A 27,336-nucleotide genomic window follows, 5' to 3' on the forward strand; every position below is an offset into this window, starting at 1 on the left:
GACTGTTCTCAGTGGTACCAGATGACAGAAGAAGGAGTAATGGTCTCAAGTTGCAGTGGGGAGGTTTAGGTTGGATATTAGGAAAAACTTTTTCACTAGGAGGGTGGTGAAGCACTAGAATGGATTATCTATGGAGGTGGTGGAATCTCCTCCCTTAAAGATTTTTAAGGTCTTTATCAAGCCTGACTGGGATGATTTAGTTGGGGATTGGTCCTGCTTTGAGCAGGGGGTTGGACTAGATGACCTCCTGAGGTCCCTTCCAACCCTGATATTCTATGATTCTTTGACTACGGAGAAGGTGACACCCTTTATGTGCATGTGTATGTGTGGGTGTATGGGGGTCAGGTCAGGAGGGAGAAGGGAATAGAAATAGTAGTGCTTGTGGGGACTAAAGATAGAGGAATTCAGAGGTTCCAGGTAGGCATGGAAGTCAGCAATGTAGCTATAAACTGCAAGCCATATGACAGAGAGTGGGGAACTCAGTCAGCACCAGGGCTTTTCACCACCAGTAATGGGATCCACTTAAAAAAAAATTAAAAAAGCAAAATAAAACCCAAGTTCTTGACATCAAGGATCAAAAATACCAAATTGGGGGCAACTGTTAGTAAGTCACAGAAAGGAGTCTATTTGTTACTCTTTCACCTCTAGAACTCACAGTTCTTCTTCACTGCCCTGAGGATTTGGGATACTCCCAACAGTTATCCAAGCCTTTCCTGCAAAAGCTAGCTGTTCCTTTGAGGGTTTTCACCCAAGTACTGTCCAGCTGGACCCTGCTTAATTGGTGTGATGTCAAAGCATGACGAGCTAATGGGCATCTTCCAACTCTGACATTTAGAATTTTATGATAGCATGTCTTCTGCACCTTCTGCCACCCATCATTAAGCAGCATGTCCTGTTTTAACAAATCTGCCACACAACAGATGGTTCCTGCTGCATGGCCCTTCCATTCCCAAACGCAGGGATGATGGTGGTGGTGGGGAATGCCAGAGGAAGAACTCACACACTCAGGTGGCAAATTTATGCAGCAGCAGCTGTGGATTTCTGGCCCGGCCACATCCAAGAGACCTCTACAAATAGGTACATGGGAAATATTCCCCTACTGTGTGTTCTCCTCTGAGCCAGGTGTCTCTTCAGTTTCTACAAAGTAGGGGCTCAGCATCAGGACTCCTGGGCGCTATTCCTGAGTGTCTGTCATTCATTGTGGGACCTCAGAGAGGTCAGTTTACCCTCCCTTTGCCTCAGTTTCCCTATCTGTAAAATGGGTTTAATAGTCCTGCCACACAATAGGGAGGAAGGCAGGATTCAGTCACTGATGATTGGTACAGGCTCAGGGATTCAAAAGTACTTTGGGGATTATTACAGAACAAGGTACTTGTAAAATATATCAGCTGGTAAAAGGCCATATTTTTGATGATCCAACACCTCTTATAAAGTTATCTGGAATTTCCCGAGTCCTTTGAACAGGGAGGAGACACTTCAACCAAAACAAGTTGCTTTAAAAATATTTTAATTGCTTGAAAATGGGGATTCCAAGTAAAGGTAACACTACCATGAGGTTCATGGGATCCAGTGACATTTCACTGCCTTGCTGGTCTAGAAGCAGCAGCAAGAACTGGGGAATATCAGCACATGGTGAGATGGCAGCTGTGCTAGTTACTACCACACCACATCATTTCACACCAGATCAAATTGTTTTCTGGGGCTTGGGTAGGCAGTGGTGTAAGGGGGGGATGTCCATATTATTAACCCCATTTTACAAATGGAGACACTGAGACTGACTCACCCAAGACCATGCAGAGCCAGGAAAATCCAGGAATCCTGATCCCCAAATCCATGCTCTATTCTCTAGACAACACTGCCCCCTCTGAGTCTTCTGTTTCTTGTTCTGAAATCAATAATCTGTGAAGAGGCCTGGGACACCACACAGAGTTGCATGGGGAAATCAGAAACAGCTGGGACCAACCTAGCCCTGAGTGAGCTCATCACAGGAGATGATGCAACAATGCTGTGATGTCAGCAGCTCATGTCTAGTTGCTATCTTAGCAGTTGCATAACATTCTGTCCTCCGAGAGCCTGGGAAAACTGACCTGACTATACTCAGCAACCGGATTGGGATCTGCAGGGGCAAAGATGAGTGATTAGAAACAGCAGAGAAAGGAAGTCAGAGACCTAGGAATGGGTGAGGAAGGGTATGGAAAATACAGAAAGATAAAGGAAAACAGGAGTAATAAGAGGTGGAAGAGGAGCAATGAGGGAAAGGAGGCACAATGAAGGCCAAGATAAGGGTAGTGACAAATGAGAGAGGAGCTATAAGACTAGAGGTAGAATAGACAAGGAAGATGTGAACACATGTAACATCCTTCTGCCAGGTGGTTAATAGCAGCAAGAAGGGCTGAGTTCACTATATCTAAGGTCTCTCGTGACAAATAATTAAACCAACTTGAGCCTCCCCACACCCAGAAACCTGAACTCATTCCATGGATGCCCTTATTAGGCAGAACTTCCCCACTCACAAGCACTGTAGGAATGGGTAAAGTCAAGAACATTTGTATTAACATAGGAACAGCCATTCTGGGTCAGAACTGTTTGCAGTTCACCCTAATTGAGTGACCTCAGCTGGCTCCCACGGGCAGCACCGTCACATGGGGATAGTGATTGAGTTTCTTGAATGGGATGTGCCAGGGAAGGGTAGGAATATGGTTTCTGTATGGCTGTAAAAGGGCCATCTCCTGGGGTTTGTTTCCCACTCTTAGGAGTTACCTTGGCTTCTCTGCTGTTTCACTTGTGAAACAGAGCTAAATACTCCCATTTCCAGTCTGGAGCCAGGAGCGATGTGCTACATCTCAGAGGTGGGGAAAAATTCCAAAAGTGCTAATATTACAGGAAACATATCTCAGCATTGCCATCCCCAAGTGTTCAAAAATCATGAGCCAGGCCCCCAAAATCAGTGGCTTGGCTTAAAAACAATGACATTTTAAAAAATACAATGGTTGGATTATTTCTATTTGCCTGCTGGATTCTGAGCCTTTACAGTGCATCTGGGGCACGGTTCCAAGCTCTTCCCTGCAACCCTGGGGCTAGAAACTTACTTTTTAACATGCAATCTGGGATTTTCATGCAAACTCTGGAGAGGGATATAAGGTGGGGGTCTCATGATAAAATCAGGAGAGTTGGCAGAAATGATATCTATAATTGTGTACATGGTCCAAGGCAAAATGGCCCAGATCATCAGAGGCATTTAGGCAGCTAATTCCCATTGAAATCAATAGGTGTTAGATGCCTAATTACCTTTGAGGAGCTGGGCCAATGAAAGCAACACTAACATAGGTGCCTCTCTTTCGCAGGGCATTCTCAATTCTCTTTGGCATGTTGGTGAAATATTTGAGGAGGTAACTTCCTGGCCTCTCCCATCTCAGCATTCAGTAATAGAGTGAGACCTCTAAGATAAAGAGGTCTGTTATCATTCTTCCTAGAAACCATCTGATCATCCACCTTTTCTCTTCTGTGCGGCTGAGTTCAGAGCTGCATGCACTGTTCCAAGTAGGGCCACATGCACATCTCTGAGCATTTCAAAGGGTAAGCTTAATATTTTCAGTTTGCATTTTAATAGTGTCCCGTTTTGATTAGGCAATTTCAAAAGACATGGTACACATGAGAAGGGCTAACTTTTAATATTGCTTCATATTTGTTATGCTGGGATGATGTTTGTTTTCAGAAAATGGAGACAGGAGTGTAACAGTTGATTACATTAAACATTGTAGGGGATGAAATGCACATGCTGATCAATGCCTATTTTCAGGGAGAGATATTGAAAGCACCAATTAAGAGCCTGGAAATCAATAATCCTAAAAAGCTATTCCCTATCACCAAAGATATGAAGTATAAAATGCCAAGTTTGCCCTCACATTGCATCCTGACACTATTATTTATCCCCTATTGAGATGCAATTTACAGATTTTCATTACTAAAACTTCCCATAATTTTACATGTTTTATACAGGAGCCAACAACTGGAGTTTATCGGGTTGGTGTGAACACAGTCAAACTCTGTTATCAGATTCAAGAAGATGAAATGTGTAAAATGTGTCCCACAGGACCTCCCAGATTACAAATAATACAATACAAATACAAATGGTTTATGCTGGTTCAGGACCCTTTCACATTAAGGCTAGTGGATTCCCAAAATTGACCAAAATGGAAAATTGTCAGGATGATGATCTTCCATCCATCTCTTATCTGAAATAAAGGCCTCTATGTGAAATAATTGGTGGCCAGCATCTTTCTCAACTCGGAGCCACCGGATAGAGAACTAAGTGCAAACAACTTAGGGTCTGTCTACATTGCAATTAAAAACCTGTGACTGGTCTGTGGAAGCTGACCCATGCTCACGGGGCTCAGGCTAAGGAGCTGTTTAATTGTGGTGTAGACCTTCGGGCTCAGGCTGCAGCCTGGGCTCTCGGACCCTGCCCCTCAGGGGGTCCTAGCGCTTGGGCTCCAGCCCAAGCCTGAAGTCTACACCACAATTAAACAGCCTCTTAGTCTGAGCCCCACAAGCCCAAGTCAGTTGGCATGGGCCAGGCACGGGTTTTTAATTACAGTGTTGATATACCCTAAAGAACAGCATAGGTGAATTTACAAACCTCTCAAGAGGATTTAATGTGCAGTGCGGTTCTTAAATATCACCGTAAAAACTGCACCATCTGAGTCAATAAACCTGCTCCTTGTGTGAGTGTAGAGTCAGATCGGCTGACTTTAATATCTCAAAATAAATTGTAATGCTTTTTACTCCTATTAGCACAGTAAAAACCAATACAGCTAAAAGAGGCTGAGCCAGTTTCCAGTCCTTCTTGTCCATCAGCAACAGCATTGTTGACAAAACTCCAGTTAGTTATACGTGTGCAATGTCACTGAAGGCAACAGGACTCCACAGGTGACACTGAGGCCCATGTCCTTAAAGGATTTGGAAACACCTCATTGACTTTAGAGGGCTTTGAATAAGACCCCAAAGTCATAATTTGGCCTGCAGAATCTTTTACTGCTCATGATGCATAGGAAGGAAAATCCCACCTTTTCTTTCAGAGCCCAGGTTGAATTTGCAAGCTGGCAGTTATGAATATTAACTTTTTATTTTGAACGGCATACTTTAAATCTGGGACCCTGCAATGCCATTTTTACAGAGTCAGCCTAAATCTGTACTTTGACAGCTTTGATTAGAATCATCACGAAAGCACATACAGAAGCGGGGGCCACATGCCGCATACCATGGGCAAATTTTTTACATGAGTAAGGCAAACAGGATTTGGCCTTGTGATTAAATTTGCAGCATGTAAATTCTCTTCAGATTTGTTAAGGATTTCCTTCCATCACGGTTCTTGAAATGGGAGGACGAGACTAAATAAAACTTGCTTGGCTTTGCTAGATCATATTTATGTAATGAGAACAGAGTCCTATTCAACTCATTTCTCAATAGCCACTTGCCAGAGGACTGAATTGCATTTTCTAATCTTTGATGTTAATTTCATGGCACTGAGGGATAAAAAGGGAACTCTATAGTCTTTTTTGGTGTTTAGTATTACAAAAAAAGGTTGCTTTCACGTGTATCTGCAAAATGTCCTGGTATTAACATTCATTGTTCTGCAGTTTCATTATCGATGAACAGAAAATATAGCAATGAATGGGCATTTAATTAAACTGCAGGCAAAGGAGCTACTTCATGCAGCCACATGTGTTAGGAGACTGCTTGAAATGGAATAGCCATTGTCATGGAAATTCACCAGGAATTTATCATTGAATTTCAGGTCCACAAGCACTTTTCCCCTCCATACATTTTATTCTAGCATTGTCTGTTTCACATGCCCTAAGCTGTTACCTTTCACGGTATGGCTATTACTTTAAAACGTGACCTTTCCCTACAATGGTCACAGTTATTTAACAAAAAACAGTTGTGTAACCCTCTCAGAGAATCATTGTTATAAAAGTAAAAAAAAAAAAAAAATCAAAGTGGGCTTTATCCTGCGGCTGTTTTATTTGACCCTACATACATACTTGAAATGTGAAGAGAGAGGGTTAGTTATATTGAGCATGAGCAGTTTGTGTACTCTGGCAAAGCTCTCGTTCTAGTGAGTGTCACTTCCTCAGAGATGCTGTTCTAGCAGGGCTGCTTAAAATGGTGGGATACCCACAGCAAAGCCAATACATGCTCAATTGGAATTTTGTCAGCGGCTTCAGTGGGGGAAGGATTTCACCTACAGTGACATGCCGGTTTACAATCCAGACCAGTGGGAGGGCTGTGTCATCCCTTGCTGCTGTAGCCTTCAACCGGGACTGCTCACAAATAGCCACCAGCACACAGGTCATTCCCAGATGTGTTTGTGTAACTGCAGCTGCCAGTCGCACCCTGGCTCTCACCAGCCCTGGTTATACTGCAGGGTGACCCCAACACAGTGTCCGTCCCAGACTTTCCCCCAGAAATGTATCTCCTGCACTGTCCAGGCCTCTCTGTCAGTCCAGAAATAATAAGTTCGTTATTCCTTTAGGGCAGTGGGTCCCAAACTGGGGTTTGTGAACCCCTGGGGGTTTGCAAAATGTTACAGGGGGTTCTTGGGAAAAAATTCCCTAATGGCCGACAGAGCTGTCCCTAGGGACCCTGGGCAGCACGGGACCAGCAGCCCGGAGCCCCTGGACTTCCAAGAGCTAAGCAGATCAAAGCAAGCATCTCTATCACACTGAGGGGATTGAAACTTCAAGACTCCTTATAAGTAATGGAAAGGGAGGTGGATATTTTTTGCTGTTTTTAAAATTAAATAGGCAGCTCGTATTGTTTTTAAAATTATTATGAAGAACAAGTTTAGGCTTTTTTGTAATATACGTTGTTTGCCTGGATTGCTCAAGACCTGAATGCTTGTGTAGGAGGAACTCTGAGTTGGCTTCTTAAATACCTTCATGCTGTTTCACATCTGATAATCCTTGATGAAACATAGGAGCCTTGTCTTATAACAGGCTTATTCAAAGTGATACAAGTACAAAAGTGAGATCTTGGAAGAGTGTTGCCGTTTTCATAATGTAATAAAAATACTGTAATGATAGATAATTAATAAATAGTTTGTAATAAGCATGTCATAAAAACAAATTTTATATTTCCAAGAACACTGCTTTTATAATTTATACTCAGATAAAGGAGAAAATCCCTGGAAATATTCCTTTTTACGAGGGGGTTTGCAAGACTTGACATTTTAGTGAAAGGGGTTCACAGGTTGCTAAAGTTTGGGAACCACTGCTTTAGGGGAATAACATGCACCAACGTATCATGATAAATGAAGTTACCAGACACTTTAACTTAAACACAGTGGATTAGATAAAACAATAAATCAAGTTTATAAACTACAAAGAGAGAGGTTTTAAGTGAGTACAAGTAATGAGGCATAAAAGTCAGAAATGGTTACAAGAAAAATAAAGAAAAAACACAGGTGCCTAACTTAACAAATTATGTTAGATTCAAGCAAAATTTCTCACTGTATGCTTCCAGCAAGATTACTGACCAAATGCTTCGGGTCAGGACCCCCGCCCCTCCCTCCAAGTCCAAGGGATGTTTCCTTTTGTCTTCTCAGGTGCAGAGAATGTGATGGGCAGGGGGAGGGAGAGAGAGAGATGCTTTGGGGTATCTGCCCCTCCTTTTCATCATTTCAATCCCCCCCTTGAAAAACTTTTCCAGCTGAGAACCAGGAGACAGAGTCTGTGTGGAAGGATGTTCCCTGCTGGAGTTTTTTTCCACCTGTTTGAGTCTCTTTTGTTTTCCCTTCCTGCTTGATGACCCTGTTTACTGCTTATTAAGCAAATTAAACACATTCCTTTGTTTAGGCCAGACCTGTTTGCCGACTTCAGCTTGGCAGGGCTGTGGGGTTTGAAGCATGTTTTAATAACATCATACAAGGGAATCATATAACTTCACAAACAATGTTGCCACTCATAGTTTATCAGAACAATACTGACCAGCAGATTATGAGTTTTCAAATGATACCTTACAATGTATACCTAGTACAAAGATTATTACAATAGAGTATCGGGTGTGAATACAGGGGTATATTATGTCACACCCACTACATGGCAATTGTACTGGAAACCACAGATTCTATATAGTATTTTTATTTGCCACTACCGATAGTGATGTCAGCATCTCAGTGGGTGTAAGCCCATGTGCAAATCTTTTCTTTGGTTCTTCATCCACATTTCTTTTGTGAAGCAAAGCATTGAATATTATATAGCTCTAGGGAGGGATGATAATAAACTGTAATGCGCTTGCATTGGGACATGTGTCTAGTGGGTTGCCTTCAAACTGGGCTGAGCTGTATTGAAATTATACTGAAGCTGATAACCCTGGAAAAGATAAAGGAAGAAGTGGTTCTGTGGTAGAATTTTCAGAAGCATTCAGTGTTTGCCTAACCGCCCACTGAAATGAATGTTTTACTGGTAACTTCAGTGGGACCAGAGCTAGGCCAGTGTTTGTTGCTTTTGAAAAATCCCATGCTGTAGGTTTTTATCTTTTAAACCTCTTATGTCATGTCATTTGTTTAACGCCTCTGTACAGCCAGCAGTGATGGAGAGATGATCTCCAAAGGAGTTCAGGCTTCTGAGCCTATTACCAGGAAACAGTTTGCTTAGAGCAGGGATTATGCAAGAGCTCTTACAACAGTTCCTTCCCCAATCAAATGTCCCTTCAGGTCACACTTACAGCAGGCTTGTGAAGATCATCAGATCTGAAATTGAAGAGAACTAGTGAGACTGTGGGGTAAAAGCAGTGCAAAAAATAGTATACACCTATTGGCTATTGCTTGCCTTTTGGCAGCATGAGATGCATTGTACATGCCTTAAATTTCTGTATTTCACCTAAAATAATATTTGGTCCAACATTGAGACCTGCCACAAAGAATGCATCAGTCGGCGTTTAGCATCATCTGGCATATAGCATCTGTTCCCCTAAGAGAATTCTCAGACAGAGATTGTTTCCTTTATGTTTGTGGTATAACTTGACAGGACTATTGAGGAGCAGGTGTGGCATTTCTCTCCCCCTCTCCCCCCCCCCCCCCTTCATACACTGTGGTTTGTCTCACGACATTTTTAGAAATTTGGGGAGTCCATTTTAAGGCTGAGGGTCGGTTTCTCTGCTGTGCCTCACAGGAGGTAAGATGTGAGCCAGAGAGCAGGAGGGCACAGATGGCCTTATACCACCTTTGCAGCCCCAAATTCTAGGCCAGGCCAGGGTGCTGCCCAGACTCTACTGCAGTTTAAATATCTCCAGGGGTGCAGTGTTCTGGTGACATGCAGCTACATCGAGCCTACTCTGGGACTGCCCCTCCCACTCCTGGACACACTCCTCATATGCTGCTATGCCAGATGTTGGCAAAGTGTGGCTCTGCCAACCCTATTATAGCCAGACAATCCCTTTACTCAGGCTTTTTCCCAAGAGTTGCTCTAAGTAACGGTGACCTTGCAAGGTTGCCAATGGGCCGCTCTGCATCCCACAGGAGCTGAAGCACTGTGTTCCAGCAACAACCCTTCCCTCCCACTGTGTAGGAGAGTAGCATAGGGCTCTTTGCCAGCCTTACAACAGCAAGGGAATCCCTTACTCAACTGGTATTCCCAGAGGGCCATTCTGCACCCTTTATGGCACCTTTTTCCAGCCAGGGCAATATAAGAAGGCCACAGGAGGGGACAGAATCATGCCTTTAACTTCCCAAGGAGCGTTCAGCAGTATGAGCAGAGAATCAAGCAAAAATGCATATCCCATCCATTTAAATGTGCCGTAAGAAGCGGGATCAGAAGATATCAACTTGAGTACAGATGCATTAGTCAGCACATTTTAGGTCTGTTTTTCACCCTTATTATATCTACTTAATTGAGCAATTGAAATGCCTCTGTTAAAGGTCCCCAATGCTAAAAAATTAATATTCATCCACAGCTTTAAATTGGCAATGACTGTGTGGCTTACACTTCTACTCTATAGCCCAGCCTAATGTCCAGTTTAAAGAGAGCAACTTCTGTTGGTGCTAGTAGAGGGGCTAAAACCAGCATAACTACACAGAAAATAACACCAGGGCAGTAGCTTTTTTTTTTAAAAAAAGCCTTCCCTAAGAACCTAAACAGATCAGAATAGAAACTACGGCCCTGATCCTCCTCTCATTGAAGTCAATGGCAAAACTCCCAATTGGGTAACTACTAGGAAATGGAAACCATGAAGTAAAATGGCAATGAAATGACAGCAATGAAACCAAAATGGAAACCAGAAGTAAAAATGGCAATGAAATGACAGCAAGAGTAAATAGCCTATGTATCAAGGAAAACAGTACAATTATTCAAACTAGCATACACTGCTATTCTAACTGGGCCAAGAAAGCTGTGTTTTTAATTTGCAAAAAAATTATAATCCAGGTTTGCAAAACCAGAACCAGAGGTGAGTTGGTTCCACATTCTTTTAGGTGTGTTTTCCTGCCCCCATAACCACCAAAGTTAGTGAAGATGGAATTTTTAAAAAAAGTGGTTTTGCCCCATCTTTAATTACCATGTTTATTTTTTTTCTACAGCACCACAGGGTTTACACTTTGCATCAGTATTGAATGACCAGGGGCCAAATTCATCCCTGATGTAACTACATTAGCTTCAGTGGAGTAAGTTGACTTTGGTCTGAGGTCATTACCCTCATGAGTTTACAATCTAGGGCCTTGATCCTGAAAGTTGCTCCCCCCACACATGAACACTCCCCTGTGCACAGATCCCCAGTTAAGTCATTGGCGCTCTGCCCACACGCAGGGTTCTGCCCTGCAGACCAGCTCACAGAACAAGGGCTGAAGTTTGTGAATAATGACAACAAAAAAAGTAGTATAAATATGGCAGGTGCGACTGCACCCTCTCTAGATCAGTGCTTCTCAAACTTTTCCAGGATCCATTAATCTATTACAGTTTCTTACTATAACCTACCTAACTTTGTGGGATTGCAGGGACTGCAAGAAATCCTGGCTAGTTTGGGGTGCTGGAACCCTTCCGAATCAGAGCTTTTATTGCTTTGCAAAATCAAAGGCAGATATATTTTGCATAACCCAAGAAGTGGAGGAGAAATAAAAATAAGACTGTTATCTCTTCCTCCAGAAAGGAAGGATGATCTTGGAAGGCAACTGAACAGGGATTCAGGACACTGGGGTTCAATACCCAGCTCTGTCTGCCACAGACTGTGTAACCTTAGGCAAGTCAATCTCTCTGTGGGTACGGATTGCAACCAATATGGATAAGCAACCATTACTCACGTTACTGACTCAGGCTCTCAGAGCTTGGGCTCCCGGCTGAGAAATTGCAACGTAGATGTTTGGACTCAGACTGGAGCCCAAGCTTTGGGAGCTTCCCACCTCGCAAGGTCCCAGAGCTCAGCCTCCAGCCTAAGCCCAAATATCTACACTGCAATTTTTCAGCCCACAGTCTGAGCGCTGCAAGCCTGAGTGAGCTGACCTGGACCAGCCATGGGTTTTTTATCACTGTGTAGATGTACCCTGTGCCTCAGTTACCCATCTGTAAAATGGGAATAACAATTTTGTCTTGTCTATTTAGATTGAACCTTCTTCAGCACAGAGATGATCTCTGACTAGGTGTTTCTGCAGTGACTAGCACAATGGGGCACTGATTTCAGCTGGGGCCTTTGGGTACTACCATAATACACATACCTGGTGAGGACTGGGGATTTTCAAAGAAGCCAATGCACAAAACTGAAAAAAAATTCCCATTGAATTTCAGTGGGAGTTAGTCCCTAATTCTCTGGTTTAAGCTCCTTTGAAAATCCCATCCTGTTCCTTCTATCAGTTTCACGCCTTACACTTAAAGTATTGTGGTCCAGTGTCAATCCATTCTGGTTTCACTGATACTTTCAGCATAACATTTTCTATATAACACACGTTCAAGTACTCTTTGCTGTGATTCTTCACAGATGCATAGGCTACAACCACTCCCTCTCTTTTTATTTTCTTGGTTTTAGGCAAAGGCTGGAGTTTGCTACTGAAGCTTTGCTTCTAGTTTGAGAGAGAAGCACATTTGGTATTCAGTGTGGTTTCTTACTTTCATGCATATCATTTTCATCCCGGTAGCTCAGTGAGCAGTATTCTTCCTAGGCTTGCACTCTGGTAAAACAAAGCAGACAGTACACATCATATTAGAGGACAAATATCAGAGGAGTTTTATAAACTTATTTTTAACTAAAAATGAATAAAGTCGATAATTTTATTTTAAAAATATAGAATTCAATGTGCATAACCAGAAAACCCTGCAATAAATCTCATTTGGAATGCTTTACAAGAAGAACCCAGTGTGCTGAAATAAAGGTAAAAAAACAATTCAATGCCTAATCCCACCACAGTAATTTATTAGGGAGAGGGGACAGGAATGAAAGAGGAGGTGAAGACAGAAAATGGATGTCAGGGAAGTTGCTCCAGGAAGTTAGAGAAAGGCATGGAAACAGGGAAGGCAGCAAAGGGGCCTAGACAAGATTAGAACTCCCCTTTGACTCCATGTCATTTAGGACCTCTACATTTGAGGTAGACTGTGAGCTGCAGGGGTCAGAGGTCTTCTGCTCCTGCTTTGCAAAGAGTCATTATCCTGATCTCTCTGGAGAATAGATTTCCATTACCATCTGCCGTTTAGTGGATTTTTACATCTGTCTTTCCCTAAATGTAGGCAGAATAAAAACTGACCCAAGGAAATATAAATGGGGCTGGATGGAAATAATAGAGTTCAAGGCTTTAGGAATCCCAAACTCATTTGAGAACCTTTTCCTGTAATTTGGAGCTATGTATTTTTCAAGTGTGATTGCTCTGGGAGTTTCAGGGAGACCTGTGCTTTGTGTCAGGGATAGGAGAAATCCCTCAAAATGTGAGGCTGGCACAAATGCATGTCTTGCACACTATATAGGTAGTGGGCAAAATTCTTCTCAATGACACCTTTTCATCCCCATTAACTTCAACTGGGGTGCCCAGGTGTAAAACAGTAGACTTAGGCCCACTCTATCTATATTTTCCTTGGGATTTTTCTTTCCCCCGTCCATTTCTTTTCTCATAGGGCTAGATTGTGCATCACCCCAGAAGTGGCTCCAGAAGGCAGCATGCCCCAAAAACACGCCTCTGAGACACAATTCCCTCCCTGCTTCCTCTTTGCTCTGGGAGGCAGGAGGGAATGATAGTTTTGCCGCTGGCCTGTGCCAAAAGCAAGTACAGCATCCCCTGCAATGGCTTAGCCCTGGTCCACACTACAGAGTTAGATCGACATAAGGCAGCTTACGTCGATCTAATGCTGTGAGCATCTACACTAAAATGTAGCTCCCACTGATGTAACTTGCTCGTTAAAACCGACTTAACTCCACCTCCGTGAGAGGCGTAGCAATTAAGTTGACATAGTTAGGTTGACACAGTATCAGCATAGGCACTACGTTGCTTACATCAACTCTTGCTGCTTTCAGAAGTGGATCAGCGGGTGGGAGCCATGGGGGTGGGAGGGAGGCGGGGAACTTGGCTCTCAGTGGATGCTGAGTACCCACGATTTTTTTTCCCATGGGTACTCCAGCCCTGGAGCACCCACTGAGTCGGCACCTATGGTCTGTGCAGTGATATATGGGATAAATACCAGCATTTGGGCTCTCTACAGAAGTAAGTGCATGAAATTCTATGCCCTGTATTATATAGGTCAGACTACACTATCTGGCCTTAGAACCTATGAATGAGTCAGATAACCATGAATTCGCTTTTAAAATAAGAAAAGAATCCACCAGGAGTTAATGTCTTCCCCTCAGTTATTGACTAACTCTGTCATATACAGTTGACTGCAATGGTTTGCAGTTATTTAAGGCCCTCCACCTATAATGTAGATTTGACTTTCAGGCTATAGTGCCTTCACAGGGCTTACCATAACCTGGCAGCTTACTGTGATTCTTTTCTGCCTCAACACCATACAGTAAGGCTGTGATGAAGAGCTGACTTAGAAACTCCATTTGTTCCTCCAGATTGAGTTGTGCTTTGCCAGTCTTTCAAGTCTCGCCTATGGTCCTGCTAACATTTGTCGGGGCAGTGGGGAGCTCAGAGGTATGTCTACACGGCAATTAGACCCCAATTGCTGGCCTGTGCCAGCTGACTCAGGCTTGTGGGGCTCAGGCTAAGGAGTGTTTAACTGTGGGATAGACGTTTGGGCTTGGGCTGCAACCCAAGCTCTGGGATCCTCCCACCTCACAGGGTCCTACAGCCCGGGCTCCAGTCAGAGCCCAAATGTCTACATGGCAATTAAACAGCCCCTTACCCCGAGCCCCAGGAGCCTGAGTCAGCTCGCATGGGCCAGCTGTGGGTTTTTAATTGCAGTGTAGACATACCCAGAGACTGCTCAGGCCTCAGTGGTTTCACTCAGCTTTATAACCGACACAGATGGTCTGTCTGCTGGGCAAATACACTTTAGGAAAATCTTTGCCATGTTCTGAAATAAAGTCAAGCTCCTATTTTTGAAGATCTGGACCTATATGCCTTGCTGCAGTGATAAAGTCAATTCGTATTCTTGTAGAAATGCAAAGGAAAATAGAGAAATATCATAACTTCTGTGAAGGTTAGGCATATCGGGCACGGAATCTAGTCTATCACATCCTAAATGTATATGAATAGCAAAGAAGCTATGAAGTTTAACACCAGGTAAAAACTAAATACATCACTTCTATTTGATGAAAGGCCTCATTATAGTCATTGATCTACTAGGTGCTGATTGCCTTTTACTATCACATTAAACCATCCTGACAGCAGTCACCTAAACTATAGGATGAATCATAGTTTATTACCTAGAGAAAATTTTCAAAAGTGCTTAAGTGACTTAGGAGCCTACACTTCACTAAAGTTAATAGATTTAATCTTCTCAATGCCTAAGTCACTCCTAAGTCACACAGGCACTTTTGAAAATTTTGCCCCATGCCATAAATTGATAAGATTTCTGTCTGCAATCAAACTTGTACTACTATAGCCTCTGATCATATTTCAGCAGAATGTCACCATTTGGATGGAAGACCATGATGGGAAACGTTGTTTCTGACGTTAGTGTTTGGTTTGGTTTTACACTACTCACATGTCCACATTCAGAATAAAATGGAACAGACAACTCTCCTATCACCACTCACCACCTGAGCTCATCTATTTGCTATTTAATGTGTTAACACTGTCTGGAGTGGCTGTGAGTGCCTACCTCAGGGCAGACTGTCCAAAAACAGGGCAGACACCGCAAACTGGTAGTGTGTTCTATAATTAGATTTCACCAAGCCAAACGACTGTGAATGCCTGGATCACTGTAACAGTCTTACCATGGAGTTACAGACAGGCCCCTTAGGCTCTCCGTCTATGTTGTCAGCCAGACAAACTGGACTTAGTGTAAATCATCACTTACACCAAGCCTCACCTAATATTTAGGTTGCTTCCACTCCCAAGAGACCAGTCACTTATTCCAGATCAATTGGTACCCTAGATCTTACACCAAAGACAACCCCTTTAGCCAATCCTGTAAGAAACTATCTAAAGATTTATTAACTAAGAAAAATAAATGAGCTATTTACAAGTTAAAGCAAGCAAACATATGCACATAAATTAGTTATCATCTAAATCCTAACAGTGACAGAGTTGTGTGATCTGTCAGTTCAAAGTGTCCTTCAGGGCAGACCCATTGGAATCTCTGGTCAGAGTTCAAACAGCAGAGAAAGATGGCAAATTTTCCTGTGGCTTTGTTTTATTTCCTTCATTCAGCTTCCAAGTCCACAGGATGAGTTTCCTTGCACGTAGCATTTCCCAGGTGGGATAGGGTCATTAACCAATCTTTTGTATTGCTATATTCCTTGATGGCTCATCTGATTTTGATGGGTCGGGGAGCAGAGGTGCTGGAACAATTTTTATATTGGGGGTGCTGAAAACCATTGATCAAACTGTAAACCCTGTATATGATGGATACCACTTCAAGACAGGGGGTGCGGCAGCACCTCCCGCACCCCTAGTTCCAGCACCTATGCCAGGGAGGGGGAAAGAGATTCTAGTGCCTGGTTTCACAAGTTCAGAGCTAACATTTTCAAAATTGTCAAGCAAAATGGACAGATTTTCTTATAGCAGAGAATACTGATGTTACAAGTGAGATTCATGCATGCAGCAATTTACAAGCATTCCATAGAGTCTAAACACTAAATACATTCTTATCAGACTAATACCTATTCCAGGGGTCGGCAACCTTTCAGAAGTGATGTGCTGAGTCTTCATTTATTCACTCTAATTTAAGGTTTCGCATGCCAGTCATACATTTCAACGTTTTTTAGAAGATCACTCTCTGTCTATATTCTATAACTAAACTATTGTCTTATGTAAAGTAAACAAGGTTTTCAAAATGTTTAAGAAGCTTCATTTAAAATTAAATTAAAATGCTGATCTTACGCCGTCGGCCCGCTCAGTCCGCTGCCGGTCTGGGGTTCTGTTCATCTAAGCCGGCAGCAGGCTGAGTGGGACCGGCGGCCGGGACTCCAGACCGGCAGTGGGCTGAGCGGCTCAGCCCGCTGCCGCTCAGCCCACTGCCGGTCTGGGGTCCTGGCCCTGCCCACAGAGTGGGTATCTATCTTCTCCCTGGTTCGAGCCCATTCTCTTCCTCTCTCTCTGCACTGAGCTGAGGGTGGGAGTGCACTGAGCACAGGGTTGGGGGTGAAGGAGCAGGCTGGGGGTTGGGGTGTAGGGTCTGGCCAGGAGCTAGAATGAGGGAGGGGGGCTCAGGGTTGGGGCAGAAGGTTTAGGTGTGGAGTGCTTATCTGGGCAGCTCCCATTTCGTGGTGGGGGTGGGGATGTGTGGGGTGCAAGAGTCAGGGCATGGAGTGTGTGGGGGCTGGGTATGTATGGGGGTGCTGGAGTCAGGGCTGGGGTTATGGGGGCTGCAGGGGTCAGGGCAGGGGGCTGGGTGTGTGTGAGGGGGTGCAGGGGTCAGGACAGGGGCTTGGGGGGGGCAAGGCGGGGATTGGGGTGAGAGTTGGGACTCCTGGGCTCCAGGAAGGGGCTGGTGTCTGACGCTTGGGGGGGGATTGCTGGGAGCCAGGACTCTGGATTCCTAGGTTTCCAGCTGGGCTCTACTTGTTCGAGGGGGTGGGGGGGCAGATGGAGACTAGGGCTCCAGACTCCTGGATTCTGCCCTCAATGCCAGAGGGGAGCGGGGTCCAGTGACCTGGAGTGGGGAAAAGAGCAGGGCCGCCCAGAGGGGGGGTAAGTGGGGCAATTTGCCCCAGGCCCCGCAGGGGCCTCCACGAGAATGTCGGAGGCTCCCCCTGCCTCTTTCTTTCCCCATCCCCTGGCGCCTCAGCGCGCTGTGTCCAGGAGCGGCCCTGGACAGTGCTACAGCGGCATGGCTCGGGCGGAGCCTGAGGTCCTCCCGCTCGGAGCCGCGTGGTAAGGGGACGGGACTGCGAGCTCCGGTGAGCCGAGCGGCAGGAGCTCCTGGACGTGGCTCGCTGAGGCTCTGGGAGAAGGGGTAAGTGGCATGGTAAGCCCCTCTGAGCCTGGCACCCCCTGACCCCATCCTCCCCCAGCCCTGACCCCCAGCTTCGAGCCCAGCCCCTCTGAGCCGGGCTCCCCACTCCCCCCTGCAGCCCTGACCCCTAGCTCCGAGCCCAGCCCCTCTGAACTGGGCACCCCCTGACCCAGAGCCCAGCTCCGCACCCAGCCCTGGGCAACAGTAGCACCACCCCCAAGCAGCGACAGCCCATTGGCACCAACCATCACCATCACCCAGCAACCGCCCATTATGTAATTGCAAATGTATACATACCATTAAAGCATTTAATGTTTTTAAATAATGTATTTAATGTATTTTCAAATTATTAAAAATTAATTTTTGAATGTATTTCACTGGTTATTTTTTACATTTCCAAATACATGTTACTATAGAATTGCCACTTTTTTTTATGGAAGGGGCCCCCAAAATTGCTTTGCCCCAGGCCCCCTGAATCCTCTGGGCGGCCCTGGAAAAGAGGCATGACCCAGCTGTTCCCAGGGTCCAGCAGGCGGTGAGCTGTAGCCCCCGGGCTCGGGTTCAGCCTGTGGGATGCGGCGTGCCCCAGTACAGAGCCGAGCTCATTCCGGCACCGGGGCTCCAACCCCAGGGCAGCCTGCCTGAGTCCAGGGAGCGGGGCCGGCCGTGCTCGGGACGGGCGCACGGCGCAGCTGGGACACAGGACCCTTCCCCACTTACAGCCTCGCGGGCGCTGCAACTCCTGTGGGGCTGGGTCCCTCTTCCTACCCCTGCCGGCGGGGCCGCTTCCGGGGCCGCTCAGACTCCGCGGACACCAGGTAGCTGTATGGACACGCTAACCCGGAAACACAACCTCCCACCGGAAGTGACAGAGGTCAGGAAAGCATGTGCAAATGACGGCGGGAGGGGTGGAGAAGAGCGGGCCAGGCTGGGCCGGGCAAGATTTTTAATGGCACGCTGCTGCCTGTCGGGGTCCTGGCCGCCGGCCCCGCTCAGCCCACTGCTGGTGGCCAGGACCCCAGTAGGCAGCAGCATGCCATTAAAAATCAGCTCGTGTGCCGTCTTTGGCACGCATGCCATAGGTTGCCGACCAATGACCTATTCTGATCAAAACTAACAAAGGTGAACGGGTCTGGTCTCAAGCTACGAGTTTGTTAGTTCTTAGCTAATGCCTGCAGCCTAGGCAAGAGCTGGCATTTGGCCTGCCAGCATCACAAGTACCACCCCCTCTCCCAATAATATCTGAGCACATATTTGAATCAGGAAACTAATTACAGGCCCAGACATATTGAAACATTTTTCTTCCTTCTTTCTGCAATGTAACTTAAACTGTTTGTGTTTTTAAATCCCCTTCATAATCTTCTGCAGTAGATTTGAGGAATTATGGAGTAACTGTTATACCATTATTTAAAAAATAGGTCTTATTTTGTGCATCACGGCAATGATGTTCTCCGTTATCCTCATCTCGTTGGAGAGGGTGTTCCACGGTTATGATTTCTATGGATAGATACACCATGGTATGAAACTTCTCTTTAACTCTCCATAATGTCTTGTCCCCTCATCCCCAGGCATACCGTCTGCTTCTTCTCCACAACAGACTGCTCCTCATGTTTCCCATGCATACTGTCCTCTCACGTATACTCATGTTCACTGTCCATTCCTCATGAGCAAGCCCCATAGCCATGTCTGCATTCATGACATTCTTTCCAGACCACAATGTCTATAAAAGAGACGTCATATTTTAAAATGAACTAGCACGGCAATCTGGCCTCAGTAAAACTATTTCAGTAATTAATTTGTGACCTATGGTGTGGGGAGAAGGGTGGAGAATAAGAAAACACAGACCACCACATTTTACAAGGTCTCCTGGAATCTGAGGTTTTGCTGCCCTCACAAGCTATTTCTTGCATTTGCAGGGCTCACATCTCTAGGCTGAGTTGATGAATCTCATTTACTTGTTAATCTGAAGCATTTTTCCCCATCAAATTTAATGTAAGGGTGATTCTAGCCAAAAATAAGCATACTTTTCCCCCATGCATTCCTTCCTACATATATTCTACCATATATAAGATACACTGGCTCCAGTGGATGCCATATATATCACATGTATAGGGTGACCAGATGTCCTGATTTTATAGGGACAATCATGATTTTTGGGTCTTTTTCTTATATAAACTTCTATTACCCTCCCCCCACTCCCTGTCCCGATTTTTCACATTTGCTGTCTGGTCACCCTACACATGTATCCGCTGGCCCAAATTCTGCTATCATTCACACCAGCACAAGCCTGTTTAAATCAAGTATGATAGCATATTTTGGATCACTTCTCTATTTTTTTCATGGTAAGTATTCTTTCTTCTCCACAGTCTCCTGGTTTCTTTATTCCCAGTCTCTCTTTAGCAAACATGAGCCTACAAATCTTTAAGAAGTGGCTTCTTGTTCCACCAGTATATCTCTCCAGTGGCTTCAGAGGAGTTATGCTGGATTAACACAGGTGTAAATGAGATCAGAATCTGGCCCTGGGCTGGACCCAGGGCCGGCTCCAGGCACCAGCTTGGCAAGCTGGTGCTTGGGGCGGCCACACCGGACAGGGGCGTCACGTCCAGCTATTCGGCGGCAATTCAGCGGACGGTCCCTCACTCCTGCTAGGAGCGAAGGACCTTCCGCCGAATTGCCGCCGCAGATCACGATCGCGGCTTTTTTTTGTTTGTTTGTTTTTGTTTTTTTGTGGCTGCTTGGGGTGGCCAAAACCCTGGAGCCGGCCCTGGCTGGAGCAGATTCAAAATTAGCTCACTGCAAACAAAGTTATAGTCAGAAAATTTTTTACAAATTGCTGTCAATGGCAATATATTAACAGGCCATTCCTTACATATGACAGCACTTTCAAGGGATAGGTGAATTTACATTACAAAACCAGAATATCTATCTACTATGAAGACGACAAGCACTTCCATTGGCACCAGGATGCCTTCAATAAATCAGCCAATGTATTGTTGTTTGGCTTTGGGGGCTGTTGCAGGTAGTCAATTTTTTTTGTAAAGGAGGAGATTTTAAAAGGACAAAGAGCAGGTAGGTGCTCAATCCCCTTTGAAAGTAAATGGGAGTGAGAATCCTAACGACCCTGTATGCCTTAGAAAATCTCCTCCTTAATTACAAGTCAAGTCAAAATCAAATAGCAAATATATTATAAATGTTTATTACATACTCCCTTTTCCCTCATAGGTGCTTGTCTTTTTAGGCCTCACGATTGCAAATAGTTAAGCACCTGCTTAACTTTAAGCCCATGAGTAGTTCCACAGACATCAATGGGAGTGTCCACATGCTAATTAAGGGGAGGGTCAGATTTACCATTTATTCAGCAAATTTATCAGGCCATCTTTCCCTGTAGAATAATCAGTCAGACAGTTCTCCAGAACTGGAAGGAGTCTCAATCTCTTTATGGCTCTCCACAGCAGGTAACAAGAAACATGGAGGCACTGAAGAGAGTAGCATCTGGGGGGTGCCAAATCCTGCTCCCACTGTGCCACTGATCTGGTCAAGATCCCCATGCGGGCAGCCCACCAGATTGCTGAAGTGGTATCTCCAGCCTCTGGATCCCTGAATATCTGAAGTCTCCAGAGTCTGTACAGGCATTGTCCCAGTCTTGGGGTCCCTAGGCACATCCTTGATCCATTGTCTATCACTCCCTCCTGAGAGCTGAAATCTCATGTTCCCCTGCTCAAGCCCTGGAACCAAGACTCCCTGTTAGCTTGAATGCACCCTCTCTGGGAATCCCATCAAAGATATGAGCTTTCTGGTTTTCCTCTTCAAGGGGTGACATGGTAGGTGTAGCATATACCACACACAGACACTCTGCATAGAATTCTACCATGCTGTTGCTCTTTACTTAATCACATGATCTATAAAAAAAATAATCAATTCTACACACATTTCCCCATCTTCATTTCCTCACTACTGCAGGGCATTCTTTGGGCAGGGGTAGGTGTCCTCTGGGGCCGTCCAGGTCCTTCTGCTGCAGAGTTTGCCTTGAGTTCCAAAACCTACAGTCTCCTCCCACAGCTCACCTGCCCTATTCTTCTTGGTTGATCTATGCCCTTCCTTCTTCCTTCCCGCACTTTCTCTGAATATCTCTCTTCTTGCGCCCTATGAATCCTTATTTAAACCCATAATTTGTCACCTAGCAGCTTTTGTTCTGTTCCTGGTAAATTTCTGCTCTCTGCTTTCCCCCTCTCCTCAGAGAGGTCAAGTAAAACTAGTTTCCCCTAAGATGCAGTTACTCGTTTGGTCTCCCCAGATAAGACTTACTCATGTGCTGATAGTCCTTCACAATTGACTTGATCTGGCAGAGACGTGTCACAAGCCATGTCTGTTCAGGGTGGCTACACATGCAGAGGGGCATTTATGGTACAACAGTTTCATAATACTTTCATCATAACCGCATGATATCAACCATCACACCCTGCTCATGTAAAAGTTCTATGGTAGACAATAGGCCAGATTCTCAGCAGGTGTAATGTCATCTCTGCCAATTTACACCAGTTGAGGCTCTAACCAAATGTGAGTACGCTGATAGGCTTTTCCCACTCTTGCACCCACAACTCTTGGTTAAGGGCTTTGGATAACATTTTCAAAAGCATGTACATGAATTAGGCACAGACCTGGGCAGGAAGAATTGCTGTGATTTTCCAAATATTTTCCTGTCCTGAATTGAGACAAAAAGTTGAAATCTTGAAAAAAATCTAAAATCCATAAAAATGTCACTTCAGGTCAATTAAAATGTTTCATTTTAATTATGACCTTTAAAACACACACAACTATAAATTTACTTAAATGATGTCATTCTGACATGAAAAATAGAAATTGTTTTCATTCAGAAAAGGTCCAAATAGGATGTTTCAAAAATTTTGAAACGTTTTTTTTTATTTGAAATGGGAAATTCATCAAAACGGACCCCTTTCTGCACACAGTTTTGGATTGGACCAATTGACATTTTTTGACAAAAAATGTTTAGTTGAGAAATCCCCAACAAGCTCTACTTCAGAATTTAAGTCCCATTTTCAGAAATGACTTGGGCATTTAAGTCCCATTAACTTTCAGTGAGACTTAAGATCCCGAGTGCCTAACCCACTTCTGAAAAATGGGACTTGGGATCCTAAGTCACTTAGGCACTTTTGAAATTTTTCACCCTGCGTCATCCTGGGATAAATGCCCATCTCAGCCAGTGAAGTCACTAGGAAATCTCATTCCTTGCGGGACTGGACTTGAATTTCACAGACGACGAGGACGCTCAGCAAATCCCAGGACTGGGAGCTAGCACCGAATATGTTTGGTCCCTTGGCACACTCCCCTTCTATTGTATGAAAGAAAACAAGACTAATTTAAACCATATGTTGCAATGCCATAGTGACAGCATGGGAATGGCAGTCCGAGTGTGACAAACCAACTGTCAGCAGTCACAGTTTTATAGAATGTTTTAATGAAAGGTGCTGGGAGAAGACTTTTTCATATGGGGATGAATGCTAAAAAGGGTGCGATTCATAATACCGTCAACTGAGCAGAGTGCTTTGTCTTGATTTTGCAAAGATCAGACATGTTTATATATTTTTCCCCCTTCCAAACAACAGTCCCATCTAAAGCAATGGGCTAAAATAGCAGAGACTGGGCACTGCTGGCAAGTATACAGCAGCCACAGAAGATTCCCTGCCTGACCCCCTAAATGACATCAGTGTGTCAAACTTGTGTAATGAGTCAAGGCCATATACACACACAAACACCACAGTCCTCAGCTAAACCTTAATGTTTATGGGCCTGCCTCCTCGCACCTTTTTCATCCACTGCACAGCTCTGTATACAGCAAAAAACAGTCTAGCGCTCTCTTGTCTGCATCCTAATTGACTCTTGCCATAGCTGATTTTTATCTCCAGTTGGTACACTTTAAGATTTACCATCCCCTGTTTAATTCCTTTCATTCCACCATCAAAATGTGTGGATCATTTCCTTTGATCTCTGGTATAAAAGGTTGTTTAATCTTAAACGTTTGTTTTTTTTTTAATTTCTGTAGAATTTATTTTTTTCCTTCATTCCAATTAAAAAAAAAAAAGCTGCAACCATCACATCATCAAAAATCTGTTAAGTGCACAGGCTAAAGGTTATTCTTTTTTTTCCTCCCCAGAGTACTCTTGAAACAAAGTATTACCATAGCAACAGCCACTGCTGCTCCCTAGATAAGGAGTGCAGGAGCACACGGCAGCAGCAAAGAACGTTCCTGCTTCAGTGAGTGCTGACCTTGTATCACACCCATCCCAGAGCCTTTCACCGGTCGGTAAGTACGTCTGCACACATGCACTTTACCTTTGCTTGAGTAACAATTTTTTTGCAGTCACCAGGACCAAGTTAGTTGCAGTCATTTGATATTTTCTAGTTGCACTTCTGTAGACTATTATCTATACCAATGCTGAGCTTGCAGTAAAGTTCGGAACTCCAAGTACTCCACAGGATAGATTTGGAAGAAGTAAACATATGATACCATATGGTGAAAGTTGGAGGTGGACTGAGCTGTGAATGGGAACGCTGGGATGGCGGATGAAGTGCTATAAAGACAAATGTGTCACTTTATTTTAATTGCAGCGTTATTTCATGGACAAATTGTGCAAATTGACAGAATATGAAAGATTATTAGGATTTTATCCAACTAAAAAGAAATGACATGTGTAGGGTATGTTTTGCTCCTAGAGGAATTAATTAGGCACGGTTTTGCATATTTAATCATCTCCAAGTATAGCAACTTTTTTTGTCAGAAACTCAGACATTTTATTCTGCTTTTGATCCATTGATTCAAGTTTAGCTGCTGCTACTACAGGGCCTGATCCAAATCCCCGTGTGAGTCTCTCTCCATGGACTTGGCAGACTGTTCAAAATCAATTTTGTGGGCTAGGTGCAACACACAGAGTTATTTGTCAGAGGTTTGGGTGGACAAAGAATGCACAGTCCGGATTTTAAACACATGCAGTATTATGTATCGTAGAGATGGTACATTTTAAGGCTGCTTTATAAAAACAAATTCAGACCACGTTGGTGGGAATTTTTGGAAACAACAACCTAGTGTCAAATGAAACTTTTAACCCTGGAGTAGAAACTTTGTATAATGTTATCAGGGCTCAAGTCGAGGCAAGTTACTCTGATGAGGTGGTATAAAACCACAGTAATCAAACTGCCAGTGAAGAATTTCATTTTGAGACCTCTTGACAAAAAATAGTCAGTCTCCTTGTGTATGACATACATTTTCTAATCTTAATGTGCTTAATTCAAAAATCTACCAGAGGACTTATTTGTGCGGGTGGCAGAATATAATCGGGGTATAGAAGAAAGAGCACACTCTCTAACGAAATCAAATCTTGACTTCTGATCAGAGGAGAATGGACCATTCTCCGCTGCCCTGCTCCTGGAATAGTCATTTTCAGCTGTGCGAAGTGAGTGCGTAGTAGGTGTAAAACACTCTTGTACTGGAATGGTCGCATTTTACACCCACTTTGCACAGATATAAATGGCTGCACTAGGTGCAAAACAGGAATGAACTGAGTCTCTGGCTCTTTTTTAGGGTTCAATCATAAGGTCTCTTGCTTTCCCATAGAGGGGACTACGGTGATTCCCCACTCTCCCGTATGCGCTACAGGCAGGCAGGGGTTGGAAGCCTGCCTACACCACCCCTTCATGCAGATGCCAGCACCTCGGAGTCGACAGAGGTGAAGCACTAGCAAAAAGGCTGGCACCGCTTATTTCCCCCTTGGTGTGAAAAAGCACCAGCGTGTGATTCTCGAAGTCACAGGCCAGGTCTACGCTACAGAAAAATCCACACACCACGAGCGACAGTGGGAAGGCTTCTCCCATTGAAGTAGCTACCGCCTCTCAGGGCGGTGGAATAGGGCTTGCACAGACTAGCCATCCTCCTGAGTGACGTAAGTTACACCGAAGTAAGCGCTAGTGAGGACAGCGCTAGGTCGGTGGGAGAAGCTCTCTCACTGACATAGCTACCGCCGCTTGGGGAGGCGGAGTAATTTTTGCTGATGGGAGAGTTCTCTCCATCAGGATAGAGTGTCTGCACTAGCAGCACTACAGCTACATTGGTACAGCTGTGCCGCTGCAGTGAGTCTAGTGTAGACTAGCCCTAAGTATGCCAACAGGAGAAGCTCTCCCATCAGCGTAGGAGCATCTTCACTTAAGCAGCACAGCGCAGCTGCACCGATGCAGCCTATTAAGTGCAGACCTTGCCCACAGTCTGATTCATGTCCTGCCAATGGGACAGTGCAGCCCTTCGCTTATATGTCCATTGGGCAACACCCTATCAAATATTCATAGTTACCACTTGCAGCTCTATAGTGCATCAATAGCAGCTAGAAAAGCATTGCTTACTTACATGCATACAAACACATTCGCAATCCCACCTCCAAATATAAGGCCCTAGCTGGCAGCCCTTACTCACACAAACAGTCCTATCAAAATAAGAGGATCTGATTCTGCTCCCATTAAAGTCAGTGAAGATTTTTCCATTGGCTTCAGTGGAAGCAGGATTGGGCTTGAAGGCACTGTTCCCCTGAGGGGGCCAGGCCTTTAATCTCTCATACCCTGTTTTTCTTTTCATCGAAATTTGATTGCTAAGAAGGGAAAAAACAAACAAGAAAATAATCGGCACACAGCCCTTTCAACAAGCAGTCCCTGTCCTTGTCTCAGAACATTATAATTAAAACTGCAAGAAAAATATTTTGGGTTATTAGTCAATAGCATTTTCCTTTTCAAACACTATACAAAAGTTCACGTTAATTATTGGCAAGTGTATATTTTTAATTAAGTGCACTGGGTCCAGGGGAAGTGTAAGTACCTTGCATTATAACTGTTTCTATGGTAATATTTTTATTAACTAGCAGAATAAATATTCATATTAAACCTGCATTACTTACCACAAAAGAGTCTTCTCAACAGCTGTTATTTATGCACCATCCATGCCAATGTTTCAAAGGTCTCTTCAACGATGACTCATAGATTACATGCTGGGGGGTTGCTCTTATTTTTCCTTGGTGACCACATTGCTTAAGGGCTCAGATGACCCTCTGGGTGAATAGAACATCCAGGGGCTAGCATGAGAGATGTGTGCACTACTGAGCCATTAGAAGGCGCACCTTGGGTAAAGCTTGCAAGGGTTCAACATACATTTTATAAATCTACACTATACATGGAAAACTTGCAATAGAAATTTGTAATAAATCACCCCCCTTAATGTGAAACATGGTCTATTGTCATCTACAATTTCAGCAGGAGTTCACTTTGTGACTATGGTTGCAATTGCTGTTAATGTTAACAGAAGCTAAGAATAGCCCTGCTGGTGTATCATCTGACATCTAAACAGTCATTTATTACTTATGCAACTTTTTAATCTTCATGCAGTTATAGTAAAAGAAAGTCTCAGCCAGTTTTAAGCAGATGTCATTTGGATGGAACTGTAGGGCATGATTTTCAACAATGGGCTGTGCACTGAAACATAAAAATAGCAGAATTCAGCATGCACGTTTTCCACTTAGATGGACACCTCTGTGCACAAACAGTACTTTGTTTGTACAGTCAGGCAGATGGGCAAGGCAACTGGGCACATGCAATCATGCATGGCTGTCTTTAAAAGCCAGGCCCCAAATGACCTAGTTATACTTATTTTGCAAGGTAACTGCTGTTGCAGCGCATTTGTCTATTATTGATTGAGAGGTACAGGTGCACTTTTAGGTTTCTTTGTGCGGTGACACTTATACCGTTAATA

The 27,336-nt window shown here is 44.3% G+C and overlaps 1 protein-coding gene and 1 long non-coding RNA gene across 4 annotated transcripts in view; one reads left to right on the forward strand and one right to left on the reverse strand.

The window, feature by feature from the left end:
• The first annotated feature begins 3,045 nt into the window (after positions 1–3,045).
• PPP1R17 (protein phosphatase 1 regulatory subunit 17) overlaps positions 3,046–27,336 on the forward strand; it is a 45,606-nt gene continuing 21,315 nt past the window's right edge. The window contains exons 1-2 of one of the 3 annotated variants that reach the window (XM_065583730.1): positions 3,046–3,576; positions 23,707–23,856. The gene's annotated coding sequence lies outside the window, so the exon portion shown is untranslated. Of the gene's footprint in view, positions 3,577–13,974; positions 19,052–23,428; positions 23,553–23,706; positions 23,857–27,336 lie in introns of those variants that run through there. The other 2 variants (XM_024107807.3, XM_024107808.3) reach the window with 2 other exon arrangements.
• LOC135981401 (uncharacterized) lies at positions 6,803–12,936 on the reverse strand. Its single transcript, XR_010598392.1, has 2 exons — positions 12,093–12,936; positions 6,803–8,752 (listed from the first exon to the last, which is right to left on the reverse strand). It is a non-coding gene; the product is annotated as an uncharacterized LOC135981401 (long non-coding RNA).

This window comes from Chrysemys picta, chromosome 2 (assembly GCF_011386835.1).
Source record: "Chrysemys picta bellii isolate R12L10 chromosome 2, ASM1138683v2, whole genome shotgun sequence".
NCBI lineage: Eukaryota > Metazoa > Chordata > Testudines > Emydidae > Chrysemys > Chrysemys picta.